The sequence below is a fragment of the Poecile atricapillus genome, chromosome W (assembly GCF_030490865.1).
Source record: "Poecile atricapillus isolate bPoeAtr1 chromosome W, bPoeAtr1.hap1, whole genome shotgun sequence".
In the NCBI taxonomy this organism is placed as follows: Eukaryota; Metazoa; Chordata; class Aves; order Passeriformes; family Paridae; genus Poecile; species Poecile atricapillus.
The window spans coordinates 59,769,584-59,792,973 of NC_081288.1; the positions used below are offsets into that span (position 1 = coordinate 59,769,584).

Genomic DNA, 23,390 nt, shown 5'->3' on the forward strand with positions numbered 1-23,390 from the left:
TGCTTACAATGTAATTAAGTTACAGTTTTCTGTATATAATTTCATTAATATGGATTAGCCAAAATATCAATGCACAAATAAATGCAGACTTGCAAAATGTATATGTCAATAAAATAAACATAGCACTCTAGTAATAAAGCAGGAGTGCAACTTCCACAAGAAGCCAATTCAATACTGCTACTCAATTGTCATTCACATGAGTAACTGGGGTTATCTGAACTGTGCATTTATGGCCACCTCCTTTTCACAATTCCTCCCTGTTCTAGTATGTTGTGAGAAATGCTTTTTTCCCCAGTTCTCTGAAGGCAGACTCTTCTGTTTACCCGAATCCATTCTCTGGGATAACATTCTATGAAAGCAAAGGTGAACAGGAGCTCTGCAGGATGAAACAAGTGAAGTAAGGCAGCTCAGAAGTGAGCCAGCAGCCCATGACAAGAGACCACAGAGTCAGCAAAGAATCTGTCACATTTACAGTCAAGAGGAAAATTTGACTTAAAGAAGACAAAAGAAATCTTGACTGTATACCTGGTGAGAAATTATGCATCCAAAACTAATGTGGTTTTCATACAATATTAGCTTGCTTCCCTTCTTTCCTTTTCTAAATCCTACTCTGCTTTCCCTTTGAAAATTAATTACATTTACAATCATGTATGGCTCTATTTGTAACTTGTCCATAGTCAGCTTTATAGAATATCATTAAAAAAAAAAACAAACAAGAAAAAAACACAACCTATAAAAATTGATGTTTCCACTCTCACCGTACTGGAAAAATGGAAAAGCCTTTGAGAGGACAAAAGGGCAAAATTGTCATTGGCTAATCGAGAATAGGCAAAAGTTTTTTTATTTACTGACTTTTAGGTTATTATTACACTTAATGTAAGGGTAATAAATCAAATAACAAAACCATAAATGCTTTATAATATAACCTACTTTTAGATCCCTCAGAGAAATAGAAAAGTAATAGAAGATACATAATTTCCTTGTTAAGTATTTTTATAGTAACATATTATATATATATTTTTCAGTCAGAGGAATAACAAATAACATCTCCTGGCTCAGTTGTGTTTGCAGATTAGTACTGTTTGAGTCAGAGAGAATTAAGCTCTTTCACCTCCCAAGGCAAAGGTAAAGATGATGAGCTTCTATTACTATAGCTAATAAAATCCTACACTGCAGAAAACAATCACAAACAAATCATGTGTTTCCAGCACCAAATTTTGTACATTAAAAGTAAGGATGATGCAAGGAAACGAGACTCAAACTTAAGTACAAAGACATAGAGATTTACAGTGTTGTTCTACAGAGAACAAAATGGCTTAAAAATTCTGCACAGCTCCTTAAGAAAAATAAACAGACAAAGCAAACAAAAGCCAACTGCTGTTCTCTAAAAAAAGATAGGGGGGTAACACACTCTTCAAGCATAAAGTAAATTAATAATTATGATAATTCATTCATTTGAGCTTGTTTTCGAGCAGGTTCCCTGTTGGTTTCTTAATGAGGATAATGATGTATAATCTTTACAACTGAAAGTCTCAGAGGAAAGTTTACACTTCAGAAAAAAAGAAAAAAAAGAATGAGACGAAGTGCCTTATGAGCAACCTAAAGTCTCACCGGGATAGATCCAAACAAGTGATATTGTAAGCCTTAGGAGAGGCTTCTATCCAAGCCCTATGTAGTCATGGAATAACAGCATCAACACTAGAATAACTCTAGAGCTCCTGATTCTTAGAAGCATCTCTTTTTAGATACCAAAACCACATTAGGATCAAAGACTAGGCACTATAACCATAGTATGGTTATTCCTCATATGAAAGCTATGAAATAAATGGTCTTTCCACTCATCCTATACCTTAGGAAACTGCATGATTTTATACCAATAATATGTATCTTCCTAGTACTGGCTGACTCTGAGCTTGTGTTTCAAGAGAGGATCTGACAAGCAGTGAAAGGTAGCCACCTGCCTGCAGAAAAGGAAAAACAGACATTTAAAGTACAAATACAGATAGGATAATAGAAATGCAGAATCATCAAAGCTTTTAGATTGGAAAAGACCAATAAGATCAGAGTCCAACATTAACCAAGTCCACCACTAAGCCATGTCCCTAAATGTCATAACTACATGTATTTTAAACATCTCCAGGGATGCTTACTACACCACTTCTCTGTTCCAGTGCTTGACAACACTTTCTGGGAAGAAATTTTTCCTCATATCTAATCTAAACCTCTCTGGTGCAACTTGAGGAAAATTTCTCCTGTCTTATCACTTGTTACTTGGGAGAAGAGGCTGATGCCCACTGGATTACAATCTCCTTCCAGGTAGTTGGAGAGAACAATAAAATCTCACTGGAGCCTCCTTTTCTCCAGGCTAAACAGTCCCAGTTACCTCAGCTGCTCCTCATGAGAGAAAGTTATATATAAAAAAAGAGACGAGAACATTGATGTTAAAACTGAAACAAAAATACAACCTAACAAGCCCAAAGCACTTTCTCTTCTTTATGTCTGGAATTTTAATTAAAATTTTAAACAAAAATAAGCATGACATCAGAAATGTAGCTATTACAGTAGGGCAAAGGAGAGTGATGCTTGTTTGATATGGTATTAGTAAGTTAATAATGTGATAAATCTACTTATTACTTAGCATTAATCCAGAAACTATTGAGAAGCACTTGATAAAATCTGCCCTTAGAGAAATTACTTTCCCCTTGTTTGAGGAACACATCTAATTGGGTTTGAAAATGGCATCTGATCCACTAATCTGACAATTTTGAATGAATTGGTCTCTCAGGTTTTATATACTGATAAATCTACAACTGCTGGGCTTTTGGTAGCATTCTCATTTTTAACAGTTTTTGAGATGAATCAATGTCCATTTGGACACATCACTCTCTCATCTTGATTAATCCATTAAAGTTAATGCTTTAGACCTCATCTGCAGCAGAATCTCCTTGAAAAGCTGGTAAGGCAAGTTAATCATGAAAACAAGGTGATGCCACATCACAGTCCTTAATATGCCCTTTCTGATAACCTGATTAGTAGATCTTAAATAATAGGGAATTATTTTTAAGAGACAAGGATCTGAGTTTCCAATTTAAACTTTGCATTATAAACTGCAAGAATTAGTGAATAACTGACAAATACTTTTGTCAGCTATGCAAGAATATAAAAGAATACATCTAAATGACTAGTAGACTTCAGTTCATTGTACAAGCAGTGAAAAACATTTCTAGTCAAGTAATGTTTGTAATCTAAATATACATCAGTGACATAGAGAAAGCAAAATAATTGAGAGCAGTATCAATGCTGAAGACACTGATACACAATAAACACATCAAAATAAGGAGGTCAGTTACAGGGCTACCCCGGTTTTCGTCTTTGCCCTCACACATAAGAAACCTATTTTGCTTCTTTTGAAGATGGTCAGCTAAAAAATTTCCAGTACTGCACAATAATAGTGGTTATTGAACATAACTAAAATCAATGATAAAATGTAATTTATAATTAAAATAATCTGCTTATAGCACAGGAGTCTTGCAAAAAACTCACCCCAGATATCAAAAAAGTCCAGAATGACCCCTTTCTGTATCCAGGAGAGTTTTAAATGTAGGACACTTCAAAATACATTTTATGTCTCTGGAAAATACTCCACTAAAAAAATCCTCACCAAAACTACATTTTTATAATGAGCTATTCAGGCCTAGGGAAGATGCTGCCCATCTACTAAACCAATAATGCACTGAGGTGGATATTGCCTTATGTGGAATTTTTATTTCTTCATGTACTCCCTACAGGCGAAATGAGTGTTTTGAATAAAGCATATATAAACATATATAAGCATATATACACACATGTAACTTGCTAACAAGTTGCAATTAGAACATAAAAGAATAAAGGAAATATCTTCCACATTCTAATTCAGCAGTTGTTTTAGAAAACTTTATTCCTTACCAGGAGCTGAAGCAGTTGAAAGACATATCCCACTCAAAGGAATTTCAGATGTTTCAATTACAAATACACCTAGTATTCTTAAAATTGTTTTGTTTTCCTATTAATCATAGAACGCTCATCATATGCACATAAAAGAAGTGGACTGCCACATCAGTAATATGTATCAGGTGGAGACATGAATGCATCAGATGAATTCCACTATTTGGAGAAGTTTTGATGGATGAAAAAAGAAAACCATCATATGCCACAAAATTTTGAAGTGTTAAATTTTAGCCATTAAAAATACAAAATGTTAAGTCATTTCAGTTGGACCAAGATATCATCCTCAAATTTAGAAATTTTCAGTCATTTTTTTCCTTAAAAAAACCAACCAACCCCCCATCCCTGAAAAAAAAAAAAAAAAGTGGGAAGAAAACAAGTAAGTGGAAAAAAGGGGGGGGGGAAAGAAAAAATGTTACAGAAATTTTCATTTGCTTCACTAGAATAGGATTGGGTTTTTAAGTCATCTCAACAGAGGCAGGCCTCTAAGGAATTCTGTTCACAACATTTTAAAGCAAAGAAGTACAGAAGTTTCTGAGGTATTTAAGTGGAAAGAGGCACACTATGATGAGCACTGGAGTCACAACTATAATAATCAATTAGGAGATGCACTATAAAGCCTGGTAAAGAGAAAGGACAAATTGTTAAGAAAAGCTTTCCTCTGAACAGAAATCAGCAGGAGGGAAGAACTCTCAGAAACCTGCAATATCTTCTAAGTGCAGATTGTGGGTATTTACCATTTTGTAATACTTCTTTGGGAGTACACCACCTTTTTCACTGATTAAGAGAATTCATGTCAGACAATTCCTGATGCAGGGAATTTTTGTTTGTTGGTTCCATTTTCTGGTTTGAAGTGTCTGAAATAACAGGAGAGTGGACTGCAGGTGCTAACGGAGGTATTTTTTTTATAGTATCTAACTACTTCTGTGCCATACTCTACAATAGACACGCAGCACATGGCAATATCTGTTGATGAAAACATGTTGAGATAGTAATGAAAAACTGTGGAGGGAGCCAAACTTTATTTTAACTTGTTCACACTGCTTCTTCAGGAATGGTCTCTGGCATTTACCCCCTCAGGCACCATCCCAAGGAGCACTGGCTGGCCCAGACCACAGACGTGTTGGGGTCCACGCTGAAAAGAGGGCTGGATGAGTGCAGGGCAGGGCTCAAGCTGCTGCTCTGGCCCTGTTTCACTTATTATAAAGATCCCTGCTACAGAACCAGAAGGACACAGAGATGGGAGATGGACAGAAAAGTTGGATGTAGACAAGAAATTGTCCAAAGGGTTCCACTGATTTTTACTAACAAAGAAAGATTTGTAAAGTCTGGAAATCATATGTTTATATTGAATCATCCTTCTACTTGTTTTGTCCAAATTAAGCCCATATGAGAGAATCACAGAATCACAGAATATGCTGAGTGGGAAGGGACTCACAAGGATCATTAAGTCCATCCATTGATGTCTGTCTTCCATCAGCGTCATTCTAAACTGTTTTACTAATTGTTAGCTCTTCACTGTAGCCCCTTTCTACTTAGTTCTTATCTTCTGTCAATTGGCTTCTACCAGCTTCTTCCCTTTCCTACCCATTCCTGGGCTCACGTTTAACAGAGAAGAATGCATTATTTCCCAAGTCTCTTTCTTGGAAACAGATGAACCTATTTAGCCTCAAGATGAACCAGATTAAGCCTCAAGCAAGCAGCTGCAATGGAAAATTTCAGTCCAAAACCAGAAAGTTTAATAAAGTTAGAAACAATCAAAACCAAAGATCCATTTTTGTGGTAGACAGCTAAAAGATGTGTGTATAATACACATAGCCTCTTGTATACTCAAAATAAAGAAACTCCCCAAAATCCAACCATGCCTGACATCTATTTGGCAGTGTAGCCTCACTGGAAAGATTTATATTTTTGAGACTAAAATTAGCTTAGAAAAACAGTTGCAAACACAGCAATTCTGGGCATATTTTGAACACTTAGCAAAAAAGAAAAAAGTAAAAAGAAAAAAATAGAATGAGATGACCTAATCAAAATGAAAAACCCCAAACATTTCCTGCCTCACAGGTCACCTAATACTCTGAACCCTGCCCTGTAATTCTTCTCAAGCTAAGGGACCTTTGGACACTGGAGAATAAATAACCTCATTTCCTCTTCACCATATTATTGGATGTGCCACTAAATTGGAGGGATGTGGCAGCTTTGACATAAAAATTGAGATAACTTATTTTAAACAAAAAAAGGAGGGAAAAAACACCTTGGCAGAAGCAAACCACAATGTTTCTTTCCTTTTTGACACACTTACACAAACTATGGAAAATAGAACTATAATTTTTCCAAGCATGTGAGACCACTGTTCCTAAAATAACATCAAATGAGCTGTCACAATCACATGCTAAGTTCAGTCTCATATGGCAGCAAAACAAAGACCTGGGAAACAAAGACCTTTAAAAGGACAGGAAAATCTTTTAAAAAATTGAAATTTTATAACTATGTAACATAAGATAACAGTTCAAGCTCATTTTAGAAAATGTAAAATTATTATCACAGAAATAAGGAATTTAAAGTCATCACTGATTTGCACAATGTAATGATCTAAGTTAATGAACAAAGTTTCAGTATCAATCCTTTAAATTATGAGTTTTGTATCAGTAGCTAAGGTAAAAATTAAAGCACTGAGCAGTAGCCTGATTACATACAATAAATACTCTAGCTGCTGTACATGAAAAAAACTTAAAAAACCTCAAATGTGTCAAAATAAAATAGTTCATATATAAAGCTATCAAGTTAACAGAGTATCTGAGAGCTAAAGCCCTCCAGTAAATGTGACAAATTTGTGTGAGTTAGTGTGAATGCTATTTTGGGTATCTAAAATTCAACCAAAAGAACTGTGCTGCTGCCTTAGTGACTACATACAGGTAACAGAAATGAGAAGATTTACAGGATATGTGGTTTCATTGGATGTTATGAGACAGTGGTTACCATTATATGTAATATATAATTGTATATAAAATAATTATATATAATATATAATTATATTGTGAAAACAATGCTTTAACTGTGATATATCATAAGAAAAGTACCTCTTACTTTTCAGAGCATGCCAATGAGACATACGATGGAAATTATGAACATACTCCATTTTAATTTTCTCTTAGGTAATCTGTATTTTCATGAATCATCCATAAACCAGATTACACAAAGAAAATGTTGAAAGTTGACTAAATGATAAGAAGGGATGTTCTGTAATATTAAAACAATTCTGTAATATTAGATAAATTCCATAATAGTGCATGAATGGTGGTAGTTGGATAATTGCAAATGCTTTATCTTGAAATACTGCCTACTTCATTTGTGGGAGGATATGAAAGTGCATCAAGAAGTTCAAGGATGAGTAGAGGCCTTTATAAATAATATTATAGTACCATATATACTTTATAAATAATACTAATGTATCTGGTACTTCTCAGTACCAGAACTTATTTTAAAACTAAAGCATAAGCATTCTTCTTTAAATACTATATAATATACAATAATATAATGGATAATAAAACTTTCAAAATATAAACCAGATATGTTTCCTGTAACCTAAATTTGAAAACAAAGTGATGCCATTTGTTACAAGAGGTTGTAACTACTTCGTTCACCACTGTGTGGAATGCGTTAGAAAAAAGCAAACATCCACTACAAACATCCAATAATTATTGTGAATAAAAACTGTAAGGCTATATGAGGATTTCTTTGAACTACACCCAAACCAGTAACAGACAGGGAAGAATAAAGGAGAGAAAAAAAAGTCAAGGGAAAAAAGTCCCTTCCATAAAGGAGAAACATTTGAAAGATTTTTTTTTCACTTGTACATTTCTTCAGGCGAGTATTGTACATATAATTGTTATAAGTGGAGCTGCTATTAATTAATGACTGCTTACCATTCAAAATATTTGAATGTCAATTAATGTTTAGAGAACTCATTGTTTTAAACACACTCCTATAATGCCTTGCCCTGATCCACAATTGCTTCAGAGGTTGTTGACTTCCTCATAATGCGTATGAAGATGAAAACCAGGAAGTTCCATTTCACACAGAAAACTGCTGGGAATTTTGCTTTATTTTTTCCTTACTTACTATTGATTATTGATGTTTCTTAATTATTGCTATTATCTATTTCTATGCTCAAGGCAAGCACTAAAAAGTTCAAATAAGTAACCTGAAAAATAGTGATTTGTGCTCCAGGAGAATTTCAGAAATATATTTGAGATTTCAAAAAGATAAATGAGTTATGTCTTCATTTTTTTTTTTTTTTTTTCCAAAATGTGGAGAAACAAGCTATTATAGTAATGGTGGAAAAAAATGTTGAGAGAAACTTTTATAGAAAGATAACCTAGTTGGAAAATATTTTGTTAGGTCTGTTGCAGAGCAGGGGATTTTCAGTATACAACATCCAAATGTTGCTAAAGAGCATTTCAGAGAATCTGTGCTATTTTTTCCCATCATAACCTTCAGCTAATTTATAAAAGCCAGTGCTTTATATGCTGACTGACTGAAAACCTTCGTGTGCATCTGTTCATGTGGCAGATATGGCCAGATATGAAACAATATTTGTGAACTCAGATCTGACTTCTCTGTATGTAAACCAGCTTCATCTTTCACACAACTTTATAAATTCAGGGGATGAAGGAGTTAGTAATTTGAAAATATAAATTCTGAAACAGAGGAATAATTTGAATTATTTTGAATACATTTTCTATACACATGATAAATCCAAATCTAAATAATACCCTCAAAAAGATCTGAGACTATTTCTTACCAAATCCCTTATAAAATATAAAAACTTGAAAATTTTTCTTTCTCTATGACAGATTTTGATATAAAAATACAGTCAAAATACAGAGATCTAAGTAAAACAGATATAGCTTTTTGCATCTCAACATTCTTTAAACAGAACTCTCACAATGAAGTTTGTTCCTCTCTCTCTGCTTTGAAAGATTATTTGTTGCAAAGATTGGGAGAAAAAAAAAATATTTGAACAGGAAAACTAACTGGGAAAGACATTAACATGTTTTGTTAGCAAATATTCAATTTGTGCCCTAGACTCTCAAGCTATTTTACAAACATTTCCTGTTAAAACATATTTATCAGTTGTACAGATTTACATGCCAACATTTGCCAATACATATCGTTATCATCAGCCAATGTTACACAGTTACTTAGTGATTACATCAGCTTGTTAGAATTTTATGATTAAAATTGTCAACTCTCCCCCATGCTGGAATTTTTGGATTATCTTTTTTGTTGCTGTTCACACTTCAGGGCCAAATCCTGTTAACATGAGCAGTTTATATTTTTTAAAAGATTTTAAAATTAGAAAAGAAAGGAAAAAAATAATAAAAAAACCCCAAAACCCAAAAATCTTCCTGTTAGCAGAACTAGGAAAGTGAATCTCTGGTGATGTTAAATTGTTTCACTTCTGAGAGCAGACTATGATCAACCTTGGTAAATAGCCTGAGCATTATCAAACAGAGTTGTTTCTGATTCTCCTAATTAATGAAGACCCAAAACAACAATGAAGTAAATGAAATCTGAGGTGTGCATCAGATCTGTCAAGGGCAAGACAGTCATGTGTGTGAGACAGATCCAAAATAAGGCTTGAAAATATTATGCATGGATGATCAAAAATTTGTTTAGGGGGTCACATCCATGTTGCATGCAGTACTCATCTGTTTCAAATCTGTTTCAAAGCACTTTTGGTCAAAAAAAAAAAAAGAAAAAAATATATATAAAAGAAAACCAGCAAATTTGGATGGATGAGCTTTCTTAGTAGGGAGGACAAATCAGGATCTGATTAACTGAAAATGTGCCCTTTGCTATTACCTACTGTGGAACTTGTGTCCTCTAAGGTGATGTACAAATAGTTAACGCCTAATTTGGCATTTCATTAAAAATATAAAAAGGATACTATAAGATCTTTTGAAACTAAAATGCTTTTAAAGTAAAGTCTTAGACGCCATGAAGAACATTTTTCCTTTGTACTAACAAACATATAAAGAGCATAAATGAGCATGGGTGCACTTTAACAGAAAAATGTACATACTGAACTCATCTAAGGACTTCAGGCAGGTGTATTCCTTATAATGTGGGGGGAAAACATTAAAATTAAATAAATTCTTGGTTTAGAACTCATGTGCTTTTAAATAATGACTTTTCTAAGATATAGACCTACAACTGCTGTGTATTTTGCAGTGCCTGAAATATAAGTGTTACCAGGCTAACTTAAGCTTAATTATGTAGATGCAAAATTAAAATGACAATTTCAGAATGTGAACCTTGCTCTGGTAACTGTCAGATCCTTAACTTCTGGAGCTGGTCATAAACTTCAGGCAGCAAATATTCAAGACATTTTGGAAGTTAAGCTTCCTTCAGTGTTCCTTGGACATATGAAATCAAAAGCAACTATTAAGCTAGGGGAATTATTTCAAAAATCATGCTGTGGGATGCGATGTTCCATCCCAGCTGTGCAGGGTATTTACAGGAAACCCTAAAAACAAAGATCCTGATGTTGATACTTTTGATAAATTAAACTGACATTGACACAGCTAACTGGCTTCCAGTACCTGAATTCCGTGCTGAGAGTTACTCTATGTTTCAGAAAGAGCAGAGGTCACACAATTAGATACAGGCTGCGATTGTTCCAGATGAGCATCACACTTCCTAGTCATGTATGAAAGAAAGGACACTAGCGCTGACTCCTTGTTTTCATGGGTGTAACAAAAATGGCAAAATTAAAGCCAATGCAGACCTTATGAAGAAATATAAATGACAGGGGGAGACATGAAAGTCTTCTCCCACAACTCTGCACTCGACTGGGCACAGTCTACCTACCATATATGCTACTTTGGGATAAATAATACAATAAATATAATAAATATAATAAATATAAATATTATATAGTAAATATAACATAATTAATATAATATAATTACTATAATATAATATCATTTATATAAACTCTGGATTTATACAACATATATATACAAATATAAATATATATATCTGTGTGCATATATATATCTATATACACACACATATATATCTCTACTGTTTAAGATGCTATTAGTAACTCCATTTCATAAAATATCCCCTTTCTGGCACACAGTGTGTTGTACCTATCTGATAGGTCTAACGCAGGTGGGCAGATGTTGCATGTAACCCATATTGTACCCATCTCTCTAGAGCCTGTGTGTGCAACAGCCAGCCATCTGTTTTCTGGGCTCTCTGATCTCCCCTTTAAGTTTTTTAAGGCCAGCCCTATGGAGAATGGTGGCAGCAGTGGCTTGCCATGCAGTGAACAAATATCACACCAGCTCCTCTACTGTTTTATACTCCCTGCACAATATTGCATGGCTTATTTTAATTATAAACCACCTTGTTAATTGCATTTTGTTTCTTGAGTTAAACCCACAAAACCTGGAAGTTGTCTAAAGAGATACGATAAATTTGGATTCCAGAAGTATTTAGCAGTTTTCCAATTATGGATAACATCTGACAGGGAAAAGAAAACAAAGACAAAAAATTCATAAGTCACACTTATGCATAATGGCCCTGGTTGGAAGTGTTCTACAAGTTAGCTAGAAAAAAATAATTAGTATATTATTAAATGCAGTGTTTAACAATAATAGTGATAGAAATACTTTTGGACATCTAAAAAAATGTCATCCACAGAACTCCAGATTGTTCAGTGTACACCTGCACTGACAATTCTACTTTATAAGGATGGCTCTGTGTCCTGTAAAATCTGCCTCACCAGTCTGACTTTGTTTTGATTTGTATTTAAGTTCTTTATTTTATCTTAACTGTAAACTGTGGAATAGACCACAGAAATAGAAATATTATAAATATTTCATCAATTATACATACTATTCTAAGATTTTAATATGACATCTTAAAAGAGAAAAGCTGTTTGGGATGTAGACAGAAACATGTTCTTGCGTCCAAATGATTGTTCTAATGCTTTTATGGACTTCAATGTTTTCTTTCATCCCCTCTTAACTGTAGCATGTAGAGTGGTGATTTGATCAAAACCTCTTACAACTAGATATCTTATAAAGACAGATGAAGGAAGTGTCTTTTAGCAAGACAGAGTGAAGAAAAATTGAAGATGGGAAACAAACAAAATAGTTAACTGCATTTAAAGTTTGCTTTTCTTTACAAAGAAAACCCTCTCTTCTGAGGTATGTTTAAGATTTTTATGTTCTTTTAGCTGATAATTTGTAGAATTAATTCATTACAGACAATAATTAAAGCAGGAAATCTCACACAGGTTTCAAATAAACTTTGTTGCTTTATGATCTTAAATGTTGAGTGGGAGGAAATCAGCCAGGAACTTATGAATCTATTCTTAATGAAGGTTAAAAAAAAAAGGATGAATATTGGACTCATAATATTTTATATATCCATATTTTCCTCTGCATATAAGAAAGGATAAGCTTTTTCAGTACACTAAATATCATAATTCTACAGGTGTCCAGAATGCACCATGAAGTAAATCAGCTTGTCTGCTGGCTGGGATTTAGACTGTCTTGCCAAAAGCCTACCAGTTTAACTGAATAATTCATGCTGTTTTATGATGTGGAGTACTGTCCACAAAAGGGACAAACAGACTCATTTTTCTTATGTCCTGAAATTGAAGTCAAAATGTGAGGTTAAGAAGAGAAGAAAATATGGGTTTACTCCTGCATTTAAATAAGCTTCTCACCTTGTGAGAAATGCACTATATGGTTACTAGTGACCAGTCATGTCCTATGGTATAATTGCTCTGATGAAGATGTTGAGGAACTTGAAAGAATGAGAGTTTTCTGAGGAAACTTTTGTTAAAACTCAAGAGGTAAAATGTAATGAAAAAAGTGACAGAAAACAGACCAACTTTTGTAACCCATTATCGGGATCTCTTATGCTACCTAATTCCTATAATGGAATGGTTATAATAGTTTTGTATTAAACACTAGTGTTCCTAAAACCTTTCTGCACAATATAGCAAGTGCGTTTCTTGGGTAACAGCCTGATTCTCAGTAATTATCTTTTTTTAAATTCTATGGCAATTTGTTTTAACAAATGGCACATTTTTTTTGTGTCAGGCTTCTGTAACCTTTTACACATGACTACATTCAGTATGGCATTTTCTGTAGAAGAGAATGTTAGTATAATGTCAGCACCACCAATGTTTTCATCTCCAAAGTGCTCCCATAAAGCTATGGGGTGACTAGTATAATCTCATTACTAACAAATAATTTCAAAAATGTCTATAGCTCTAATCCATTGAAGTTGTGGTGAATTTCACTGAGTTAAACCACCAGAAATTCAAATATGGAATTGATGTAGATTAAAAGCAAGATGAGAAGTAACATCTCTATTTCTAAACATCTTATTTATTATACTTGTTGCTTTTTTAAAAAATAACTTTTGAATAACTTACTTCTACATAAGATATATTCTTATAATTCAATGTCTGCAAATGTTAATGCCTTATATATATATGTACATAGGATATTTTCCTCAGATCTATAGGTTATTTAATGGGGAAATAAAATATAATAATCACAAAACCTGAAAACTATGTTGCTTATATGGTTTCAAAATAAAAATATTCATATTATTCCTTTCATTTTCTAAACTCTAAGGTTCAGACTTAAAAGCAAAAGATTTGTCACTTAGCAATACAACAATCAGAGTTTTAAAATCTGTTTTCATACTTCTGCATTACATATATTTTAATGTGTTTAACCAGAAAAAGAAAGAAAATATATTAAAATGCTCTACATAGATTACCAGACTTTTACTTTCCCATTATATAAGATAAAATTATATAGGACATAAAAATTCTTATTCAGAATGTCACTTAAAATTTCTTATGCAACTTTAGTTTTTAAACACTGTTGAAGCTGGTGTGGATGGGTCTTTTCATTCAGGTAAAAAGCAACAGGATAAAAGGAAATATCCTCAAGTTGCACCAGGGCAGGTTAAGATATGATATTATTTGATATTATTTTATATTTACCAAAAGGTGAAAGGGTTCCCAAGAATGGAAATAGGCTGTCCAGGGAAGTGGTGGAGTCACCATCCCTCAAGGTATTTAAAAGACATGTAGATGTGGCAGTTAAGGAAGTAGCTTAGTGGTGAATTTAGCAATGTTAATGGGACTCGATGATCTCAGATGTCTTTTCCAACCTAAACAATTTTATGATTCTGCCACTGATTTTCTCAGTTTGGTGGTATCTGCAGATTTGACCATTTACTCCTCCAGATAATTAATAAAGGTGTCAACAAGACTGCCCACAGATATCTGCCTTCCATGACCACACATGGTGCTCTGGTTCCTCCTGCCTGTTTACCAGATTCCGTGTCTTTCTGTACATATACCTGAGGCAGATATCCATCTGATATTTTTTGTCATTTCTCAGATCCCTCTTCTTCACATAACTCAGAAGCATTTGCTTTCTACTCTTGATCGCTATTTCTTCACTTGTCCCACAAATTCCTCATTTAGAAGAATCTTGTTACCATGTTGACCAGACTGTTGACAAGGATGTTGACAAGGATATTTACTGTTGACAAGGATGTTCTTGCCCCAGTTTCTCAGGTGGATCCTGTCTCCCTACCCTGGAGTCCTCAGTGCTCAGAGTGAATCTCATGGCCATAACAGCTAAATCCCTGTTGTTTGCACAAACAGTTGAGCTAGGTGTTATCCAGCAAGATTCATCTGCTCCCACCTAAGCTTTCCTTTTGTACCAGCAGGACTAAAGAGGGAACATCTGGGGCCCCAGGTCCTTCAATCCTAGAGCTCTGTAGTGATTCTCAGTGTGCTACAGCCCTTCCCTGGCAGCAAAATTTATACAATCAAATGTAGAAAGTTTCTAGCTATTTTCACATTGGAGATACCACAGAAAATCTTTTAATAGGAAGTGATTTCTGAGACTTTCATTAGCAAGGGGATTTACTATGTGAATTTTTTGCCTTGTCCATTTTTTTTCCTAGATTCTTTGAAATTACTTACACTGATCATAGATTATTAGGCTGTTCAGGAAATACTGTTTCCACATACAGAAAGTCAGAAAACAAAAGCTGATTAAGGTTTAGCCTGGTTCACCCTGATTTACTGAAGCTAACAATACTTAAATGCATACTGTCACCTCAGTCTAAGTTTACCACCAAGTTATGAGAATATTACAATTATTTAATCCAACACTGAATTTCTGTTCACATCATGGAATGTAATTCCATGGAGAACATATTAATGCAATTATGCAAAGGAGCTATTTCATTCCTTTTTGGAAGTATGAAATTCAAGATAAATTAAAGTAATACAATCTGTCTCACTGCAACTTGTCTGTAACAATCTGGTTAAGAAACTAGTGGTGTTATGGCATATGTAGTTGCTTCACTGGACAATATGTGAAAAAAAGCATAAATAATAAATATTTCCATGTAGCTTGACATATATTAAAAAAAGCTCATTTGTTTTCTCATAAGCACAATGAATGAAAATTAGCGTGCACTTACAGCATACTGGACATGGAAGGGAATATTTTTTTATTCTTATAACAGGAATTCCTACTTTAACTGAGTTTTGTATCTGATGACGCCTCTGAATAGCCACTATATTACCACTAACATATTAAGTTAGAAAATTGTTCAGTTTAGTTTGTATTCACAAAATGCTGATGTTAGGCATAAGCATTACACTAAATAGATCAATATTAAAATGAGTAAAGATAGTACTGCACAAGTCCATTGAAATTGCTGTTTTCTCATGCAATCTATAGTAATCCTACTCTCATTTAGAAGCACAGCAATTTTTACATTCATCCCTTGTAGCTAATGCCATCAGTGGCATGTAAAAAATAATATCATTTCAGTAGACTTCAGAAATAAATTGTTCAAATAGGATTTTCTCATTCTTCTTATTCTTCCCAATTCCATTCTGTTTATGGGGCACCTCTGGCAAAGGTTAGAAGAGATGTGTTTGGTTGAATGGCTTCAGCTGCCTTGCTGCCTTTGTTGGTATTATGGTCTGCAGCAGCAGAAGCAGCAGGGTGCACTGTACTGTGTTCAAGCAGGGAAAGAGGTGAGTTGTGTGCAAGTCTGGACAACACCAGGAGGGGCAGCAGCGTCTTGTACAAGGGGACTTTGCTGCATTTACTGCAGCTTCGCTTGCCCTTTCCCCCAAACTCCTTTGATTTCTTTTTAATCCAAGTAACATTTCTGAAAATCAATGAAGTTCAAGTGACATTTCATTCTGACGCAGTTGACTAACACAATTCTCCCTATGCCACCTAACAAAATAGAATATTAAAATCTGAGATATTTTTAATCACTCCTGACTAGCTGTGACAACTAAATATCCTTGCCGCTGCTGCCACCTATTTTCTAACACACACTAAGTGTTGATACTCCATTTAGACATTAAGGAGCTTAAATAGTATAGCAGGACATGAAACACACCAACTAATTTTTGGGTAACAAACCCAAATTGTGCAGGCAGAGCACAATTTTGGCAATGGCTGTATTGAGCATCAGTGCTCATTACATTACTAACTGCAAGTAGGTGTTCTTGTTCTTCTACACTGGCACTGAGATTTTCTAGACATAGTTTATATTCCTTCTCTATTGTTTAAATAACTCTCTGGATAAATGAAACTCGAATATATGACTCCTGCCAAGTGTTTTGAGTTGTTGTTCATTCCACCTCCTGCTCCGGAAGTGAGGTATCTGCTGTTGTCAAATATTTTGCTCCAGCATTGTAATACCAGTACTGGTAACCCCAGCAGAATGATGTCAGCTACAAGACACCCACATTTATCTCAGGTATGGTCATCTCAACTGCTGGAAGTAACTAATCAAAAGGAATTATGTTCTGTACTCTTGTGTCCTATAAACTGTCAAATCCTAAAAATCTTGAATTCTAAAGCATAATGTAGCAACATGAATAAAGTCTATAAGTGCTGCATGTGTACAGATATAATTTGTATGTGAAGGATTCAAGCACAAAGATGGCAAATATAGGTACTGTACCTACAGAAACAAATATATGTGATTGTGCTTTATTAGGCTGTTAAGCTTAATTCTCTGTTACACTTCAGTATGCTCTGTGAAGCAAACCATAATTAATTTGTTATAGAAGCAATCCCAAATCTGTTAAAAAAAAGATAAAATATTAAAAACATTAAAGTGACTGTAGCTTTTAAAATTAAGCTAGTATTATTTTATGCACTAAGAGCTCTGGTTGATTTTGACTGATTCATCCTCATAATTCATTGAGACGTTATGATGTCACAAACAATCAAACACAGTAGTGATATTGTAGTAATCCATACTATTGGCAAACCACAATCTGAAACAGTCACCCTGTGTTGGGAGTCAGGAGAAAATTATAACATTCCTGCAGCTGACAGCCATATACAGATCTCACCATTCTTTAAAGAATACACCATTTATCTTCATAAAGAAAAAAAACATTACAGGTACCTCTTCCATCAGGAAAGTCTTACAAACTGAGCAAAATTCACAGAAGCCTCAAATCTTTAAATGCTATATTTTTGCATTATTTAGAATTTATAATAGCATTTTTAGCCTAGCTTTTCATAACATAGAAATTAGTTATCTCGTAGAATAAGAACAATCACCAGTCTGATATATGAACCACAGCCCAAAAAATTTCAGGAACTACTTTAAAAAGTGGTGACCAGAAAACAAGTCCCCATTATTCTTACCTATGAATTTCAGATTCCACAGGTTTAAGATAAGGTTTATGTATCCTACTGCAAAGGAAATGGGATTTGCACATAGGGATCTCTTAATTACCTACATCCCTAAAAAGGAAGCTTTGTTGGAGTGCAGGAGCTGTTCTGGCTTTGAAATATTTGGTAATAAGGTTACTATAAGGAAAGCTTATCATATATTTAGGGAGACACTGCACAGTAATTTCATCATTCCCTATTTTCAAAGATGAAATATTATTATCTTATAGAAACAGACTAATATTTCCAAGCCAGCATTCAAGCTGTAAGTCTTCTTCAAGTGACAGAACTGATAGAAACATTACAGAAAACAATGTTTCCATTTTATGAAAAATTGTCATGAGCTTTCTCGGACAAAGGTTTCCTGTACCAGAACTTCTGGCAGAACTGGACATCTACTGATGAAGATATTTTCCTCTTATGATTTGCCAGTCTTCTTATTCTGAAAAAGTTACAGGATCTTTGAAGGAAATTAAACCAGTGAAATCTTTAAGATCTATTTATGAATTTTAAAGATAATGTAAAGATGGGGCTTTGTTTTTCCTCCCTGAACTAAAAAAAAATATTTTAAATAAAGCTTCTCCCTGCTTCACTACAAAACTTAAAAGTAATAATTTAGTTTGAGGACATTTTCCAGGACATAAATTATGTGAGAAATAAAGAATTAATTGGGAGAAAGCTCTGCTGTACCATTGCCTGAAGTTCTGACTGTCAATCTTCAGGTGAGATTTTACCAAAGAACAGACAAGAATGTGTCATGAAAACATAATACATTACAGCACAGAAGAAACTGAAGTGATTTTTGCCATAATGTAGAAAACTACGAGGCAGTTCTGACTGACCTTCAACAGCACACACAGAAGAGCTCACGCTGTGGGTGACTGGATGCTCTGAACACTAAGAGGAGACTGTGAAGAACATGGGTCTTGTCTTGGACACAAGGTTGGAACAGGAGCCAGAGAAACAGGAATGCCACCAACTCCTGAAGAAGACTAACTGCACAGATTATTTGTACGTAGGAAAGATGGTCTTTGGAAAATTTACATAAATTCTACTTGCAAACCAAGAAGTACTAAAAGCTATTACATTATGAAATACTGAAGGAAATCTGGACAAATAACTTCACTACCAGTGCTTTTGATCATGCCTCTAAGTCCATATACTTGGCAGCTCACGGTAACTAAACACTAGTGCTCACCTTATCATGCTTTTAGCTCTAATACGTCATCAGCCCATTTCTTATTTGCTTACTCACTGAGCTCATATGCATCTGAGGAATGCTAACACAAACACTCTAAAAAGAACAAGCCTGGTACATACAAGTTGACATACTACATGCTTTTTGGACACTATCATCTAACTACTACCTTTTGTAAAAGTTACTTTCTCTACCTTTACTGGTTTTCTTGTACCTTCCTCAACAAATAGTCCTCATCTATTCATACTCCTCTAAAGAAGACCTAGAAATACCAGTAGTCGCTTAAAAAAGAAAAAAAAAAATAAATTTATATCTGACAAAGAAAAAATTGCTTGAAATCCAGGAACTTAACTGTATCCTGTACAAGACATCCTCACTGCTTGAAAAAAGGGATTGTGAAGGAGTTTCTACCAGGACACAATAATTAGAAGAGAATTCAAAGCACTAATATTTCTTATCTGCTATGAAATGTAAGCTATTCTAATAATGCCTTAAGAGACTCATATTTTCTTATTTCATATTAAAAATAAGAAAAGCTTATAGGGGTATGTGATTATGTTACTTTGTTAATATGGATAGCAAATGTAAAGCTAACTGTTGAGAAATGAAATCCCTTGGAAATACTTCATAGATCTACTTTTGTGAATTTTTTTCAAGCATAGCTTAAATGGAACCAAAGAAAGTATTTGCATGTGCTGATTGACATTGGGATGGTCCTGGAGGAGTCTGTACTTGAGCATACAAATGTGAAATAAAATCAAGTTAGAATGCTAAGGAAATTAACACTAATATAAATACATTCCTGAATAGTCACAGTTAGCGAATCCCTGGGAAGAATAACTTAAATTCTGTTTTTATTTATGAAAATGGATTCTAATAGAGCTCCACTTGCTAAAAATGTTCAGAGCCTTAGGCTATGCCTAAAGGCAGAGACACTATATGTGCTACAAATCCCAACTATTTCAAGTATTTCTTCTTAAAGCTACCCTAAATCTGGCAAAATTTTAATACCATATAATGAGCTTGACATTCAATTCCATTAGCTGCATACATAATGAACTAATTTCCTGTTTGAATTATTTGATAGATCTAATTAAATTACAATTTAAAATACTATTAATCTTTGCTAATCAGCAGCATTGAATGAAGATACCTCAAAGGTAATAGATTTTATATTCTCTTAGAAAGCTTCAAACAGAACTAAACCAACTTGTTCTAGCACTAATTCAGTAATGAACATAAAAGCACTTAGCACCTAAACATCTGGAAAAGGAGTACAAAAATCCAATAAAAATGATGAATAAAAAGACACCTATACATCTGTAAAACTTGTATTTTACTCTAATACAATTAAAACAATACTCTTCTACAGATGCCAAAATGTATAATCTAGATTAAAAAATACAAAACAATAAACAATAAACAAAAAAAAAAAAGTTTTATTGTGCCAAGAAAGGACAATTTTTAAAGAATATAAATTCACAAACTGAACCTTTTTTCTGTCTCTTATACCAAAATTCATTTTAATGTTTGACTAATCCAAAAGCTTGGCTTATTTTCTGTACAGGTGATCACGTGAAAGTTGTTTTAACATGTCACACATAAAACCCAAAGTAAATAAGCTGACAAAATAACTATTTTCTTCAGCTTGTATCCAACATGACAACATGCTATATTAGAGATATGATGTCATAAGTCATTTTTGCTAGAAGCTCAGATTTACAGTCAATTATTTTACAAAGACATTTAATGGATTGTGAGAATATTTAAAACTTTGCTGATGGTAAAATATGCTACTGTGTTAGTGTATTTTGACTTAGGAGAAAAGAAGCAATCTTGACTTCAAAGAGTTTGAATTAAGACTCATTTTGTAACAAACAAATTGCCAGGAATAGTATTTTTATTAAGGGTAAAGGTATCTTGTAAACAGATAGTACACATTTTTTGTGTGAATTTACATGAACTAATACTAAATGTAAAAGGCAGCCTCAATTACATTTCCAACCACTTGATAATCATAACAAGTTTTCAGCTTGCAATAAATTAAAGCTTACATTATAGGAAAAAAAAAAAAAACAACAAAAATCACAAGGAAAAAGTTTTAAAAAATCATACTGTGGAAAGCAATCAGGTTAAGTGCTGGTCAGAAAAGTCAACTGATTATTCTACAATAAAAATAAACTTTCCAAAAGCAGTTGACTACTGACATCAGACTAGAAAAAAGACCCTGACAACAATTCCCAAACCAACAGAAATGTCCTTTTCCAAACAACAGTGAGTGATATTGTTTCTTTATGTTACATGAATTAACTTATCATAGGCATGTTCTCTTTGCTTTTTGCATCCCTACAAAGGGACATGGAGATCAGAAAGAGTAAATTTGAAAAAGCAAACGACAACCTGAAGTTTAACAGTCTTACTTGGAGAAAACTGCAAAACTGTAAAACTTGTTTACTGTTAAGTTTGATAAAATAAACAACACAAAATACAGATGAATATTAATCAGAATGTCCACAGCCAAGAAGGTATGATTCTTCAGCTTTTACTGAGCTGGAACTGTGAGGTCAATACATTATTCTGAGTGGTAGAAAGAAAATTGCGAAAGCTGCAAAGAGATCTTATGCTGCTGCGAAATCAAATGATAAACTGGCAGCTGAAATCCAATATCAATAAAAACAAAGTAATGTACATGGAAAAAAAAAAAAAAGCTCTACCTATAGATATACAGGAATGTACTCTAATTTAGCTATTATAATCTCAGAGAGAGATCTGGAAATCACAGCAGAAAGATTTCAAAGTAAACATCAAGCCAGGGCTCAGTAACTGTCAGAACTGGAAGCAGAATGATTCAAGTTACTAAGAAAAGAACAGAGAACAAAACAGGAAAAATAAAAGCACACCATTGCAAAGCTAAACAAGCCCCAGTATCTACCTTGGCAGTTTTAAAACTGAAAAGATGCAGTTGAAAGAAAGTGTTCAGAGAAAGGAACAAATTAAGTCATATTACTGGAACACCCCATGAGGACGTGTATATATGTACACATACACAATTATGAGCACCACAAAAGAAGTCAGCCACTGCTTACAACAAAGAGACAATAAAAGAACAAAGGACTTAATACAAAAGTTACTGACACGACAAACTCTGAAGACTTTGAAGAGACACCAAGTAGGAGAGGATGCAGTCTCTTTACCAGTAAGGTTTTTGAAAGTACCAGTGTTAAGAGAGAAGTCCTAAATTCTTGCTGCCCTCATTGGCTTCCTTCTCTCCAGCCCAACAGGATAATGGGCTATGGAGAGCTGTCATCCTCTAACTTTGCCTTCTAAGCCAATGTAATATGATCGTTACTGGACACCCTTCAGTCCTCACCAATAAAACTTCCTTAGTTGTAAATTCCTGACAAGATCATTTGTCAGTATTATGAGGGGGCAGAATGATGAAGAATAATGGATTTTAGCATTTGATAACAATTCTGGAGTTATCAACAAGCAAAATCATACTGTGAAGCAGATGTGAGATGCCACTCCTCTCTCATTATGGCAAAACTGCAAATAGTTTTCTATTAATTTATCTATCTTTCCATATGAGGAATTTAATATCACATCTTCTATTTTACCCATTCCGACGCTGAGCACACTTCAGTCTTCACTCTAAACACTCCATTCATTCACTCACTTTGTCTCACGATGATCAGGAGCTACCCATATTTTTTAAACTGAAAAATTATACACATATGTATAAAGCATACACTGAGGATAAAAACAGGTCAATAAGATGAATGTCCATGAAAACATTATCTATACTGTCCTTGTCCTACCGCACAAGCAATGAGGAACAGATTTATTCATATTTTAATTCACATTATATTTAGAAATATGATTAACTACTTTACAACAAAAGAAGAAGGGCATCCTGGTCTGAACAGTCTACTCAAGATAAGTGGGACAAAAAAGTAACTGAAGAAATCCCTGCACAACAGTTACTTGCAGAAGAAAAGGTTTCCTCATCAAAATGTTGAAGATACTTTATCATTGAACACAAGAAGAAAAGAAATGCAATTAAAAGTCCTACAACAATTTGGACATCAAGTAACTCTGGATGGCAGGCATATTTATCTTGTGTTTTAGGTGACGGCTGGTATTTCCAAGTTCTTTCTGGAAGAGGATGAATAACCGATGAATATCTGTTAATGGGCTTGTGAGAAAAGTGCTGAAGATTGAGGAAGTAAGCAACATGACTAACACAACTTGTTCACTAATGTCTTCCTTTAGGAGTTTAATTAATCCATCTGATTAAAGCATGCATTACTAGTAAAAACAAACGCTATTTTCCTTATACTAAAAAATTAAAAAAACAGCTGAGGGGAAAGGGAAAGTAAGGATATATTCAGAGATACATAGCAATATTAACTTCTCCTGTT

At 34.0% G+C, this 23,390-nt stretch overlaps 1 protein-coding gene across 2 annotated transcripts in view; it reads right to left on the reverse strand.

The window, feature by feature from the left end:
- The window catches only part of LOC131591843 (chemokine-like protein TAFA-5), a 407,699-nt gene that overhangs the window by 139,382 nt on the left and 244,927 nt on the right, over positions 1-23,390 (reverse strand). The gene's annotated exons all lie outside the window — the stretch shown is intronic.